Source organism: Triticum aestivum, chromosome 3A (genome assembly GCF_018294505.1).
Source record: "Triticum aestivum cultivar Chinese Spring chromosome 3A, IWGSC CS RefSeq v2.1, whole genome shotgun sequence".
Classification (NCBI taxonomy): Eukaryota; Viridiplantae; Streptophyta; class Magnoliopsida; order Poales; family Poaceae; genus Triticum; species Triticum aestivum.
The window spans coordinates 724,900,941-724,915,476 of NC_057800.1; positions in this window are offsets into that span (position 1 = coordinate 724,900,941).

A 14,536-nucleotide genomic window follows, 5' to 3' on the forward strand; every position below is an offset into this window, starting at 1 on the left:
ACCCCCGCCCCCAAGTTGTGAGTCAAGGGTGGACTTGCAGCTAGGGCAACTACAAAAACTACATCCTCAAGTTGCGAGCACATGATTGACTTGCAACTGGGGCGATTACTAACTACATTCCCTTGAGTTGCTAGTCAATTGTGGACTTGCAACTGGGCCGACAGAAACCCCTAGTTGCAGGTCGAGGGTCTAATTGCAACTACCATGAAACACGAACAAAAAACAACACCCCCCGAGTTGCAAGTCAAGGGTGGACTTGCAACTAGTGAAACTACAAAACTACATCCCGACTTGTGAGTACATGGTTGACTTGTAACTAGGGCGATTACAAAAAATACATGCCTCGAGTTGCAACTCGGGGTGTACTTGCAGCTGTGGTGAAAACAAAACAACACCCCCCGAGTTGCAAGTCAAGGGTGGACTTGCAACTAGTGAAACTACAAAACTACATCCCCGACTTGTGAGTACATGGTTGACTTGTAACTAGGGCGATTACAAAAAATACATGCCTCGAGTTGCAAGTCGGGGTGGACTTGCAGCTGTGGTGAAAAAAAACACCCCCTCCCCCCCTGAGTTGCTAGTCGAGGGTGGACTTGCAACTAGGCCGACAGAAACCCCTAGTTGCAGGTCGAGGGTCTAATTGCAACTACCATGAAACAAGAACAAAAAACAATAACCCCTCGAGTTGCGAGGCGAGGGTGGACTTGCAACTAGGGAACCTACAAAACTACATCCCCGAGTTGCGAGCACATGGCTGACCTAAAAATTGGGGCAATTATAAACTACATCCTTTCGAGTTGCGAGCACATGGTTGACTTGCAACTAGGGTGAATACAGACTACATCCCCTCGAGTTGCGAGTCGATTGTGGACTTGCAACTGGGCCGACAGAAACCCCTAGTTGCAGGTCGAGGGTCTAATTGTAACTACTACGAAACAAGAACAAAAAACAACACCGCCCGAGTTGCGAGTTGAGGGTGGACTTGCAACTAGGGCAACTACAAAACTACATCCGTAAGTTACGAGTATATGGTCGACTTGCAAACTCGGGCGATTACCAAAACTACATCCCTCGAGTTGCAAGTCAGTGGCGCAAACAAAACAACCCCCCCCCCCTCCCAAGAGTTGCAAGTCGAGCGTGGACTTGCAACTAGAATCACCTACAAAACTACATCCCGGAGTTGCGAGCACATGATTGACTTGCAACTGGGACGATTACAAACTACATCCCTCGAGTTGCGAGTCCGCCTTGCAGCTGGGGTGAATACAAACTACATCCCCTAGATGATACGTTTTTCGAAAAAACTAAATGTTTCAGAACTTACAAAAAACACACACTAAAATGCAATTATTACACCCCTTGTTTCTCATCACCACACGCATAGCTGAACAAAAAATACATATACTCATAATTCTTCTTGTTATTGCATAAAAAATGTAGCTAGTAAACAGAAAGAAAGTAGAAATAAAAATATATTAAAAAAGTGGCTGAAAGACTGAATTTATAATAATAAAGCCCCAACAAGTCCCATCAGATAGCATGGACAGACAAACCCAGCAGGTATCATGGAGACACAAAAGGATAATCTTGGCACTTACGGCAGAGAAGCATATATATGCTTTCTAGAGTTATGCATATAACTGAATCTGTGAGATTAATTAGATCATCTTTCCAGAGTATTGACTAAACAAAGTAGATACTACTCGCTGACCGACCCGACCAATTACAATACTAGCACTATCTATTACTACAAAGATTATATCAATCATGAAAAAAAACATGGATTACATACATGCCCATACTTACAAAAAAATCCTATCCTGCCACAAAGAGGCCATCTATCTATCCTGCCTCTTTGAGTTGGGGGTTTTGAACCAATTACCAATCAATCGAAGAAGGCAAAACTGTAAACGTGCACAATCAACTTGCTAGTGAAAAAAAGATGCATCATCTTCTTGTCCGTCTCACCAGTACACAAATTTAAAACCACTGATGCACACAACTTTAACCTATACACCTATCCAAAAAAAAACTGCACATAAATCCTAGAAAAGGACACATACCTGACTGCCGCCCTCCTCCCCTCCCCTTCTCACTCCCAACAAAATAGCCTCCGCCTGACATAAAAAAAATCACAAAACACATAAATATGGATTGAAAAAAGATAAATGAAAACCTTGTGAATACAAACTGAATCTAGCCCTGACAAAAAAATTGCTTAGTAAATTTCAACCCTAAACCTAGAAAAAGATTAAACAATGTACAATCTGCCGCTGAATCTAGCAAAAACAATAATCCAGATACCAACTCGGTGCTGCCAAAAATACGAAAAATCCTATCATTCCACTGACTCTCTCTATACACAACAACTAGACCCATGAGGGCACTGAAAAAAATTCACTACCAGAAAAAATGCAACCCGCTCCCCCAAATTGCGTGAAACTGACAACATAGAAAAATCCCTATGTACATTAAGAAACTTCGCTACTTCAAACATCAAAACTGCCGTTGTGCGGCGAGCAAACAGTAGTAAGCAACAAACAGTAGACAAGACAAACAGTGAAAACAACAAACACTATACTGCGACGATCAAATAACTAGGCAATTAAATGCACATATGATTTTGTTAAATGCAATTAGATATGGATGACTCGTGTTTTCAGACTACCTTTCAGGATCACCTAACAGCAAAAAAGAAAAATAGGACCATACGGTCATCAAACTGTCGAAACTATGGTGCGGTGTGCGAAAGCATCAAGCAAAAGTGCACTTCAGAAATAATGGAATTGTTTCTTACAGATTCCAGGATCAACTTTAACTGAAGGAAAGTCACTGGACAGAGGAGCAAACCTAATGAAACCTATCACTACTGTACAAAAAATCCTAACAGGAGAAACCAACTATCTATAGAATGATGAGTATACCAGGACATAAAAAACTGTCTATAGTTCATCATTCAAACCCCCAACAGTAAAAATCACCCAAAAACTACAAAAAAATAATTGTATTCTCTGCACACTAACCATCTACTTCGAATCCCCCCTTCCCATATCTGGATACATTTGAGGAACAAAAACCCCCAACCAACCCTAGATAGATGGAACATCTGATTAGCCCTACCCCACATTTTGGGAGATTGGACGGGGCAAAGAACCCTAAATCGATGGACAAACAAACAAGAAACAAAGAAGATGGATGGTGCTAAACGAACCCTACCCACATTTGGGGACATTGAGGAGCAAACCCTAGATAGATGCTACTAAATCAGTGAGCAAGAAACACAAAAAAACATGGACACTACAACAGAAAAAGAGGAACAGGGGAGAAGAACAGGCAACTCACTATCTACGGCGTCTCCCTCTCCAGAAATCGCTGCGCCTCGAGCACCAACTACCAAGAGCAATGGGGAACAGCATAAGAGGAATGGGGAACGGCCGAAGTGAATGCTTCTGGAGACAAACTGGGGAAAATGAACGCCGCCCCCTCCTCTCCAAAATCTTCTCTCAGACAAACAGCCCCTAGCCCAACAAGCAACACGGCCCGCTACAGGCAAAACAACACAACCCGCTACAGATGGGCTGCACGCACAGACGAAACAACTGACGCGAGCGAAACGCACGACCGGGACAGAAAAAACAACTTGCGCGAATCTTAAAGACAGGACGAGATCCAATGGCTGTGGAGTTAGATATGAGATAGCTATTTCACATCTAGATGTGAAATAGCAAATCTGTTTGATAAAAGGTCCAAAAAAAGGGTATAAAGTAGGTATTGTGGTTGTATGGCACAAAAGGTAGGGCCTCAAAGCCGACCCGCACGGACACAAGGACGTTTAGGGTTTCAAATTAGTATATGTGTGGCTAGGTTTCAGTCAACTGAGATTTAACCAAATATTAGTCAAGTGATACTCCCTTTTTCAAAATAAGTGTCTCAATCTTTGTATAACTTTGTACTACAATTAATACAAAGTTAAGGCACTTATTTTAGAACCGGGAAAATTGTATATAAGAAGAGAGAAAAGGCTAGAAAAAAAATTGCACAGATCTCGATCGAACAAATATAGCATCAACTGAGACATAACCAAGTCCCAGTCGACTGAGACTTTTAAAAACTGTTATATGCTAGCCATAGATGGTCTAACGCAGTTTCTGGGTCCTTGGGACCCATTACTACAGGAAAATCCCGGTTTCCCGTGTGTTGCCATATAAGCCATGTGCTTTTTTTTTGGCACCCGGCTTATGCTTCTTTAAGCTGAGTCTGGAGAAAAAAACACCCGGTAAATAAGAGGAACTCGGCTTATGGTCATTTATATGCCGAGTACCACAGAAAAGCTCACGGCTTACATGAAACACACGGTATCTAGGTGAAAAGGCACCCGGCTTACAACACACACTTGGCAAAGACATCTGCCACGTGTCTGCAACGGCAGTGGTTGACGGGGCCGTCACGGAGCAACCTATAAGCCGTGTGTCTGGAGCAAGCACTCGGCTTATATGACATATAAGCTGTGTGCCCGAAGTAGGCACTCGGCTTCTAGGACATATAAGCCGTGTGCCCGATGAAAGCACCAGGCTTACATATTTGTGGATTTTTTGCACCACGTAACATTTGTGCGAAATTAGTTTAAGATGGTTTTCATTGCATTTTATTTACTACTTAATTAGTATTATTATTCTAACCTATTTTCTGTTGACTAGTTTTCATGGGTCTTATTTGTAAAATTCTTAATTTAACGCCACTTTAATATTTTCAAGACTCTTTCGACACCCTAGCATACCCGCCAGCACACTACTGGACGTCTAAGAGGCCCCAACGCAAGATTTGGCGGATTTGGCGGCATGGCTAGCCCCCGGAAGCCGCAGGTCACAATCGTAGACACGCGAAGATCAATCCGCATAGAGGGAATTGTTCATATACTTCTGCATCACCAAAAATTATGAAAAAATATCATACGTCCTATATCACATGTGCCCACGCCGTGTAAGAAAATCATGATTTTATCGTGCTCTGAGTATTCAATAATATTCACGCCGCACCGTTACCACAGAACGATTATTATACCATGTCATCGCTGTCTGTGAGGGGGGCCACACCCGGAGTCGTGTGCTGCCTCCTCAAACATGCCACCACAACAACTTATGGCATGTATGAGGGCCCCGCGCGATGCTCCGGTAGCATTGCTACCCCCCAAGACACCCGTCCCGCCAAACCCTGGAGCGGTTGACCAGGAGAACTAACCCTTTGACTTTCGTCAGACTGACTTTGACTAATGGACCTCTCCACCCGGTTGTGGTAGGTCAGCTCATAGGAACACTTTGGAACAAGGTCCGGGCCAAACCCGCCGCAAGGTTCCCTCAGTGTCGACCCAACATTTTGCGGCTTGTAAGAGGCCTCGTCGCAAGATTTGGCGGCTTGGCTAGCCCCCGAAGGCCACCGGCCACAATCTTAGACACGCAAAAGCAACCCGCATAGAGGGAAGTGTTCAGATATTTCTGCATCACCAAAAATTATGAAAAATTACCATCCGTCCTATATCAGATGTTCCCACGCTGTGTAAGAAAATCATGATTTTATCGCGCTCAAAGTATTCAATAATATTCATGCCGCACCGTTACCGCAGAACGTTTACTATACCGTGTCATCGTCTTTCGTGAGGGGGGCCACACCCCGGAGCCGCGTGCTATCTCTTCAGACATTCCACCACACCTTAAGGCATGTATGAGGGCCCCGCGTGATGCTCCGGTAGCATTGCTACCCCCCAAGGCCCCCGTCCTGCCAAACCCTGCAGGAGTTGACTAGGAGATCTAACCCTTTGACTTTCACCAGACGGGCTTTGACCAACGGACCTCTCCACCCGGTTGTGGTAGGTCAGCTCATAGGAACACTTCGGAACAAGGTCCGGGCCAAACCCACCGCAAGATTCCCTCCGTGTCGACCCGACATGGCCGTTACCCCCCTCTAGGTGCCGGCGGCGGCGCCGTCCGTGAAGGGGGTCACACTCCGCAGACGCGTGCCGGGTGTTGGCACCCGCCACCACACTTCTAGACCTGTAAGAGGCCCTGGCGCAAGATTTGGCGGCTTGGCTAGCCCCCGAAGGCCGCCGGCCACAATCGTAAGCACGCAAGAGCAATCCGCGTAGAGGGAAGTGTTCAGATACTTCTGCATCACCAGAAATTATGAAAAATTACCATCCGTACTATATCACATGTGCCCACGCGGTGTAAGAAAATCATGATTTTATCGCGCTCAAAGTATTCAATAATATTCACGCCGCACCGTTGCCGCATAATGTTTACTATACCGTGTCATCATCGTCCGTGAGCGGGGCCACACCCCGGAGTCGCGTGCTATCTCTTCATACATGCCACCACACCTTAAGGCATGTATGAGGGCCCCGGGCGATGCTCCGGTGGCATTGCTGCCCCCAAGGCCCACGTCCCGCCAAACCCTGCAGCAGTTGACCAGGAGATCTAACCCTTTGGCTTTCATCGGACGGGCTTTGACCAACGGACCTCTCCACCCGGTTGTGGTAGGTCAGCTCATAGGAACACTTCGGAACAAGGTCCGGGCCAAACCCACCGCAAGATTCCCTCCGTGTCGACTCGACGCGGCCGTTACCCCCTCCAGGTGCCGGCAGCGGCGCCGTCCGTGAAGGGGTCACACTCCAGAGACGCGTGCCGGGTGTTGGCACCCACCACCACACTTTTGGACATGTAAGAGGCCTCGACACAAGATTTGGCGGCATGGCTAGCCCCCGGAGGCCGCCGGCCACATTCGTAGACACGCAAGAGCAATCCGCGTAGAAGGAAGTGCTCAGATACTTCTGCATCACCAAAAATTATGAAAAATTACCATCCTTCCTATATCACATGTTCCCACGCCGTGTAAGAAAATCATGATTTTATCGTGCTCCGAGAATATTCAATAATATTCACGCCGCACCGTTACCACATAATGTTTACTATACCGTGTCATCGTCGTCCGTGAGGGGGGCCACACCCCGGAGCCGCGTGCTACCTCTTCAGACATGCCACCACACCTTAAGGCATGTATGAGGGCCCCGTGTGATGCTCCAGTGGCATTGCTACCCCCCAAAGCCCCCGTCCTGCCAAACCCTGCAGGAGTTGACTAGGAGATCTAACCCTTTGACTTTTGCCGGACGGGCTTTGACCAATGGACCTCTCCACCCGGTTGTGGTAGGTCAGCCCATAGGAACACTTCGGAAGAAGGTCCGGGCCAAACCCACCGCAAGATTCCCTCCGTGTCGACCCGACGCGACCGTTACCCCCCTCCAGGTGCCGGCGGTGGCGCCGTCCGTGAAGGGGGTCACACTCTGAAGACACGTGCCGGGTGTTGGCACCCACCACCACACTTCTAGACCTGTAAGAGGCCTCGACGCAAGATTTGGCGGCTTGGCTAGCCCCCGAAGGCCGCCGGCCACAATCGTAGACACGCAAGAGCAATCCGCGTAGAGGGAAGTGTTCATATACTTCTGCATCACCAAAAATTATGAAAAATTACCATCCGTCCTATATCACATGTGCCCACGCGGTGTAAGAAAATCATGATTTTATCGCGCTCAAAGTATTCAATAATATTCAGGCCACACCGTTGTCGCAGAACATTTACTATACCGTGTCATCGTCGTCTGTGAGGGGGGCCACACCCCGGAGTCGCGTGCTATCTCTTCAGACATGCCACCACACCTTAAGGCATGTATGAGGGCCCCGCGCGATGCTCCGGTGGCATTGCTACCCCCCAAGGCCCCGTCCCGCCAAACCCTACAGTAGTTGACCAGGAGATCTAACCCTTTGACTTTCGCCGGACGGGCTTTGACCAACGGACCTCTCCACCCGGTTGTGGTAGGTCAGCTCATAGGAACACTTCGGAACAAGGTCCGGGCCAAACCCACCGCAAGATTCCCTCCGTGTCGACCCGACGCGGCCGTTACCTCCCTCCAGGTACCGGCGGCGGCGCCGTCCGTGAAGGGGTCACACTCCGGGGACGCGTGCCGGGTGTTGGCACTCGCCACCACACTTCTAGACATGTAAGAGGCCCCGAAATAATGAAATAAGGGGAGAGCGTTTCATTTATAAAAACAATGAAATAGAAATATAAAAAAATACAATAAGATGAAAATAAAATAAGTATAATACAAAGACAATAAAAATAAAATGCAGAAATTATAGACCGTGTATTTTTCTTATTATTGAAATAATAAACATTTATTATTGAAATAAAATAATAAACTTTTATTATTGAAATAAAATATATTTTTTATAAACCGTGTATTTTTCTTTGACACTCGGCTTACTCTTTTGTTGCGCGCGGGACTTATCGAAATTAGACGCGCGAAGAGCTCAACTTCGGCCCAAATCGACCGCGCGCTCATAGCCAGGCCGCCCCTGCCTCTTTCCCCCGCCGCCCCTGCCTCTCCCTCGCCGCCCTGTCTTCCCCCAAATCTCTGCCCTGCACTCCCCGCCCCCGCGCCGCCACCCGCCCCCGCGCTGTAGATCCACACCTCGCCACCTCCCTCTCCTAGAATGAGCTCCCCCAACCAGGCCCTCCCACCGGCCGCCGCCCCGCCTCCCCTTGCCGTCTGCTAGGGTTGAGGTCGCCGGGCCTTCTCCGCGGCGCTACGTTCCCTCCGCCAGCAGGTACATCTCTCTCTCTCTCTCTCCCTCACTCTCTCTCTTTCTCTATCCCTCTCTCTCTCTCTCTCTCTCTCTCTCTCTCTCTCTGACCGGCCTTGCTGCAGATCCGGTTCGGCTCCTTCGGCGGTAAGGTGCTTGGCGAGGAGAAGGACGCTTGGAAGGTGACCCAGACGCAAGTTGCTTGGTTCCTCCGGCGGCAAGGTGCCCAGCTCCTTCAGCGGCAAGGTGAGAGGCAACATGTTCTTTGTACACACATATGTTCAGTACAGAGCGGACGTTTAGGTTCAGTTTGCATCTTCAGTACATACACATGTTCGGTTCAGTTTGCATCTGTCCATTCCAGTAGAAACTAATAAACTGCTGATCTCCTCCTCCTCTGCAAGGTGCTCCGACGGCAAGGTGCTCCGGCGGCAAGTTGCCCCTGCTGATCTCCTCCTCCTCTGCAAGGTGCTCCGGCGGCAAGGTGCCCCTGCTGATCTCCTCCTTGTCTGCAACAACAGCAGCAGCAAACCAGGTCTTGGTTCTGGTCCCTCCCACAATTGCATCTTCAGGAACCAAAATTATGGCAGTACTTATGTTAGGCTATGGTAATCGAGACGAAACCATTGTTAGGCTATGGGAGTTGAGAAGAAACAGTACCCATGTGGAGTTGAGAAAAAGTATGTTGTGTTCTGGTTTGTGCATGTTAATTATGTTTGATCTTAGCTTGCACTTTATTGCAGGACACACATTAGTTTGATGTTGGGACCGTCGTCGTAGGGCTGGGCTTCTTGCTGGAGGGACGACCGGCACCAAACACACTTATAGGCTAAGAATCATTCGCCTCGTAGGATTTATGTATATGTAAATCATGTAGCTAGCTAGTCGCGTTACCTATGCGTCTCCCGTTCGAAAGAGTTACATTATTTATATATATGCAACTCTTTGCATATTTATAACCGTGACTTTTTCGAATTGTCCAGCGTTTTCCATGGACAGCCGAGGGTGTGTAGGCTAGCTTCGTTTTCATGCTCTACTCCGATCCGATACAGAATTTCGGCAGCGTCTTCCCATTGTTCCCCGGATGCACATTCTCTCGACTTGTTGTCGAGACGTGTATTTGGAGAACAGCGGGGAGGTGCTGCCGAAATTCTGTGTCGGATCGTAGTAGTGCATGAAAATGAAGCGAGCCTACACACCCTCGGGTGGGATTAGGACCTATCCTTGCCTATTATTTAGTCTGAGTTCATGTCGTAAAACCTAAATAATTATATTTAATTGAACTAATATTGGGTGAAACTACTTGGTCAATGTAAACACATCAGTAGGAGGATCGTGAGTGGATGTATAGTGGTTGGCTGAGTGGGGGGGTTGTGCTTCCGGAATGGATTACAAAGACGAATCAGTTCTTGGAAGCAGCATTTGCCAGGCACACGGGACGTGGTGGAGTGTGGTGCCCTTGCACCATTTGCGGCAACATGAAGGAAAAACAAAGGATGAAATGGGTAGGCACCTTCTCAAGAATGGGTTTATGCCAGACTACCACCGATGGGTTGCACATGGTGAGTTTGAGCCCCAACGTGCGAGAGAGGAGGTGGTACGACAACGCACAGGCTCACCCGAATATGTTACTCATGTTGAATTCATGCTAGAGGACCTGGAAAATGCTGCAGCGCCTGAAAATCCAGCCGCAGGTGAAGAGGGGCGGGGGGAGGAGGATGAGGAGCAAAGGACTAGCAAGTTCTATGAAACTTTGAATGAGGCACAGAGGCCCCTACACGGGCATACAGAGGTCACTCAACTAGATGGCATCGCACGCCTACTTGCCGTGAAGTCCCAATTTGGCTGGAGTAGATCTTCCTTCGATACACTTTTGACCGTTATTCGCACTCTATTGCCGAAAGAGAATATTTTGCCAAAGAACATGTACGAGTCGAACAAAATCTTCCGTGAACTTAAGTTGCCATATGAGTGAATACATGTTTGTCCAAACGCACGCATCTTATTTCGGAAAGAACATGCGAATGCAAATTACTGTCCAGAGTGCAAATCCTCTAGATATATTGAGGTCGACGGTGATGATGGTCAGAAGAGGCAGCACACAATTCCCCAGAAGGTCCTTCGGTATCTTGATCCCATACCAAGGATCCAACGCCTGTTTATGTCTGCGGAATCTGCCCAAAACATGAGATGGGCGGCAGAAGGGACTAGATACCGCCCTGGAATCGTTATACATCCGTCTGATGCTGAAGCATGGAAGGATTTCGTTAAGCGATACCCATACAAGGCTGGCAAAAAAGACTGTAGCAATTGCAGTAACAACCGATGGGTTCAATCCATTTAGTATGACTAATGCCACATATAGTTGTTGGCCCATGTTTGTTATTCCGTTGAATCTGCCCCCTGGCTTCTGCATGAAATGGCAGAACATGTTCCTGTCGCTGGTCATTCCAGGTCCTGGATATCCGGGGAAGAAGATGAGTTTGTACTTGGAGCTGCTTGTGGATGACTTGATTGTAGCTTGGGATAAAGGGATACAGACATACAATGCCCTAACAAAGAAGCACTTCGATATGTATGTTCGGTATTTCACATCCCTGCACGACCTACCAGCACGTGTGATTTTCTGCGGCTGGTGTGTACATGGAAAGTGGCCTTGCCCGGTGTGTATGCAGAATCTAACATTCTATTGGCTGAAGAAAGGTGGGAAGTTTACCTGCTTTGACAAGCATCGCCCGTTCCTTCGTCCTGATCATCCATTCAGATGAGACAAAAAGAACTTCAAGAAAGGAAAAGTTATCGATGCTCCACCCCCACCTGTAATGACGGGTCACATGATCAAGGCTCAGTTAGATGCTCTCCAGCCCAATGCCAATGGGTCAGGTTTTGTGGGATATGGGGAGACACACAACTGGACTCACATACCATGCCTGTGGAAGATCCCTTACTTTCAGGATCTCCTTCTCCCACATAACATTGATGTGATGCACACTGAGAAGAATATCGCTGAGGCCCTTTTTGGCACAATATTCGACACGGAGAAGACGAAAGACAACATCAAGGCCAGACTTGATCAACAGAAACTATGTGATAGGCCGAGTTTAAATATGATCGAACCTGGACCCAGAAGAAAAGGGTGGCGCAAGCCACCGGCCCCGTTCTGCCCTGTAAGGAAGCACAGGAAGGTAATGATGCAGTGGGTCTTGGAAAAATTGCGGTTCTCTGATGGGTACGCAGGAAATATAATGAAGGGAGTGAATATGAGTACATTGAGAATAGGTGGCCTCAAGAGCCATGACTATCATGTCTGGCTTGAGCGAGTAATGCCAGTGATGATTCGAGGCTATGTCTCCGAGGAGATTTGGCGAGTGCTGGCGGAGGTGAGCTATTTCTTCCATCAGCTTTGTGCTAAAGAGTTAGACCCAAAAGTTATTGAGAAGCTGGAGAAACAGGCACCAGAGTTGTTGTGCAAGCTAGAGAGGATCTTTCCACCAAGCTTCTTTAATCCGATGCAACATATGATCTTGCATCTTCCGTTTGAGGCACAATTGGGGGGGAGGGGCTGTGCAGTACCATTGGATGTATGCACCTGAGAGAGAAAACAAGAATCTTTGTGCCAAATGCAAGAATAAATGTCGTATTGAAGCATCTATAGTCGAGGCCTATCTCAACGAGGAGGTGTCAAACAACACGACAAAGTACTATGATCCCAATATTCCCACTCAGCATAATCCAGTCCTTCGTTACAATGTCATCACCCCAGCCGATCTACCCCCACTTAGCATCTTCGCAGGGGTAGGTGGCGGAGCAAGTGGCAGAAGACCCAGGCACATAAAACATCCAGAGTGGACAACTATTATGTCGTATGTGTTGACAAACATGCTAGAAGTACAACCGTACATTGAGTAAGTGCTTCCTATATTTTTCGCAAATAATCAAAATTAAGTTTGTGTCTGACTTCATTTCTTTCTCATTGCTATAGTGAATTCACACTTGAATGTTGGAATCTAGAAAGGCCCCCTACCGAGGAGGAGAGGGAACGTATCTTTAAAAAAGGCGGTAAAGGAAATGGCGGCTTCATTCCTTGGTTCGCGGCAAAAGTATGCCAATCTGTCCAACCTTCTTCTAGTGCTGACATTTCAAGTTGGTCTTACTTCCAACTCATACATCAAACTTTTCTTATTATAAACTTGTAGGCAAAAAGGGACCCTATGAGAGCCCATTTGAAAGATTTTGCCACAGGCTTCGTATGTTCCGCCAAGAAATTAAAGGCTTATGATGTGAATGGGTATCGCTTCCATACCCATTCTTATGACATGAGTCGGCCCGGTCAAAAAACAATAAATAGCGGGGTTGTAACACCAGGGACAGATGGACTTCAGTACTATGGAAGAATCGAGGAAATGATCCAGCTGGATTATGGTTTGGGCAACCGGCTGAACCCCGTTGTTTTCAGATGCCATTGGTTTGACCCAACCAGAGTCAGGCGGTACCCAGACATTGGGTGGGTCGAAATTCAGCGGGCATACAAGTATGATGGAGATGATGTCTATATTTTGGCTAACCAGGCCAAGCAGGTATTCTATCTACCGTATGCATGCCAAACCGTGAAGTACCTAAAGGGCTGGGATGTTGTGTACAATGTACCCACGCATAATAAACCGGCTGCTCCAACCGATGAAGATTTCCAACGCATAAACCCCAACACATATGAGGGTGAGTTCTATCAGGAAGATGGGCTCACAGGTGAATTTAGTATTCACTTGCCCACTGATGAGGATGACATGGAGGAAGACGATGAGGAAGATGAAGATGAGGGCATGGAAGCAGGCGATGAGCCAGACAATGATGAAATCATTGAAGATCCCATGAACCTGAATTTACTTGAACGAGTCCGTCTAGGTGAAGAAGATGAGCCAGATGGTCCACCTCCAGACTATACTCCGGAATGGTGGGATGACATGCGTGACAGCGATGATGAAACTCCCGGGCCAACTAATGATCCAAACGACGAGGACTATGACTTTTGAAACTTGTAACAACTCTATGTACTATGAACAATGAGGACGACGTGCGTGATAGTGATGATGTACTATTTGATGTAAACCAACTATGTACTATGAACTTGTACTCTTGAATGTAAACTTTGCCGAGTCTTAACTATTCAATGTACTTCTAGATGTAAGAAAACTATGTACTATGAACATGTGCTTCTCAAGAAGTTCTTCCCTATGAGTTTTAACTTATGCATATGATTTTTTTATGACTGTTAAACATGGAATTCTCAATTGCTCTACTTTTGCATATGAATTTTTAAACATGGACTTCTGAATTGCTCTACTTTTGCATATGAACTTTTAAACATGGACTTCTGAATTTCTATACTTATGCATATGAATTTTTAAACATGAACTAATCGAAATACTCTTTCTCATAGCAGGTGACTGAACGATGCCAGGCACCAAAAAGAACAAAGTTGCGAGCATCGACAATGTGATTAAAAGGTTAGGCAAGGTGACAGGGGCCATAAAGAAGGGCACCGGTGCGGCAGCTTCCACACAGGTGGGCAGGGCCAAACCAGCTCAGCGAGCCACGGTGGATAGTACCCGGGGTAGACGATGTGGTCGTACCACTGTATCCCGTGTTGCTAGCCCTATCCCCTCTGCCGATTCTGAGGACGAGTCAGAGGAGGGGGCAGAGGAGGATGTAGAGGAGGAGCCAGTTGTGGAGGTGGAGCAGACAAGGTCTCACCGTGATTGGCAGCATGTGAAAGGGTCATCACGTGGTGCGACTCAGGAGGAGGAGGAGGAGGAGGGGGGGAGTTGGAGGAGAGAGAGTATGAGGTGGAGGTATCGGCAAAGGACATGGAATGGCCGGTTCCTAAGGAGACCAAAATATGGTTG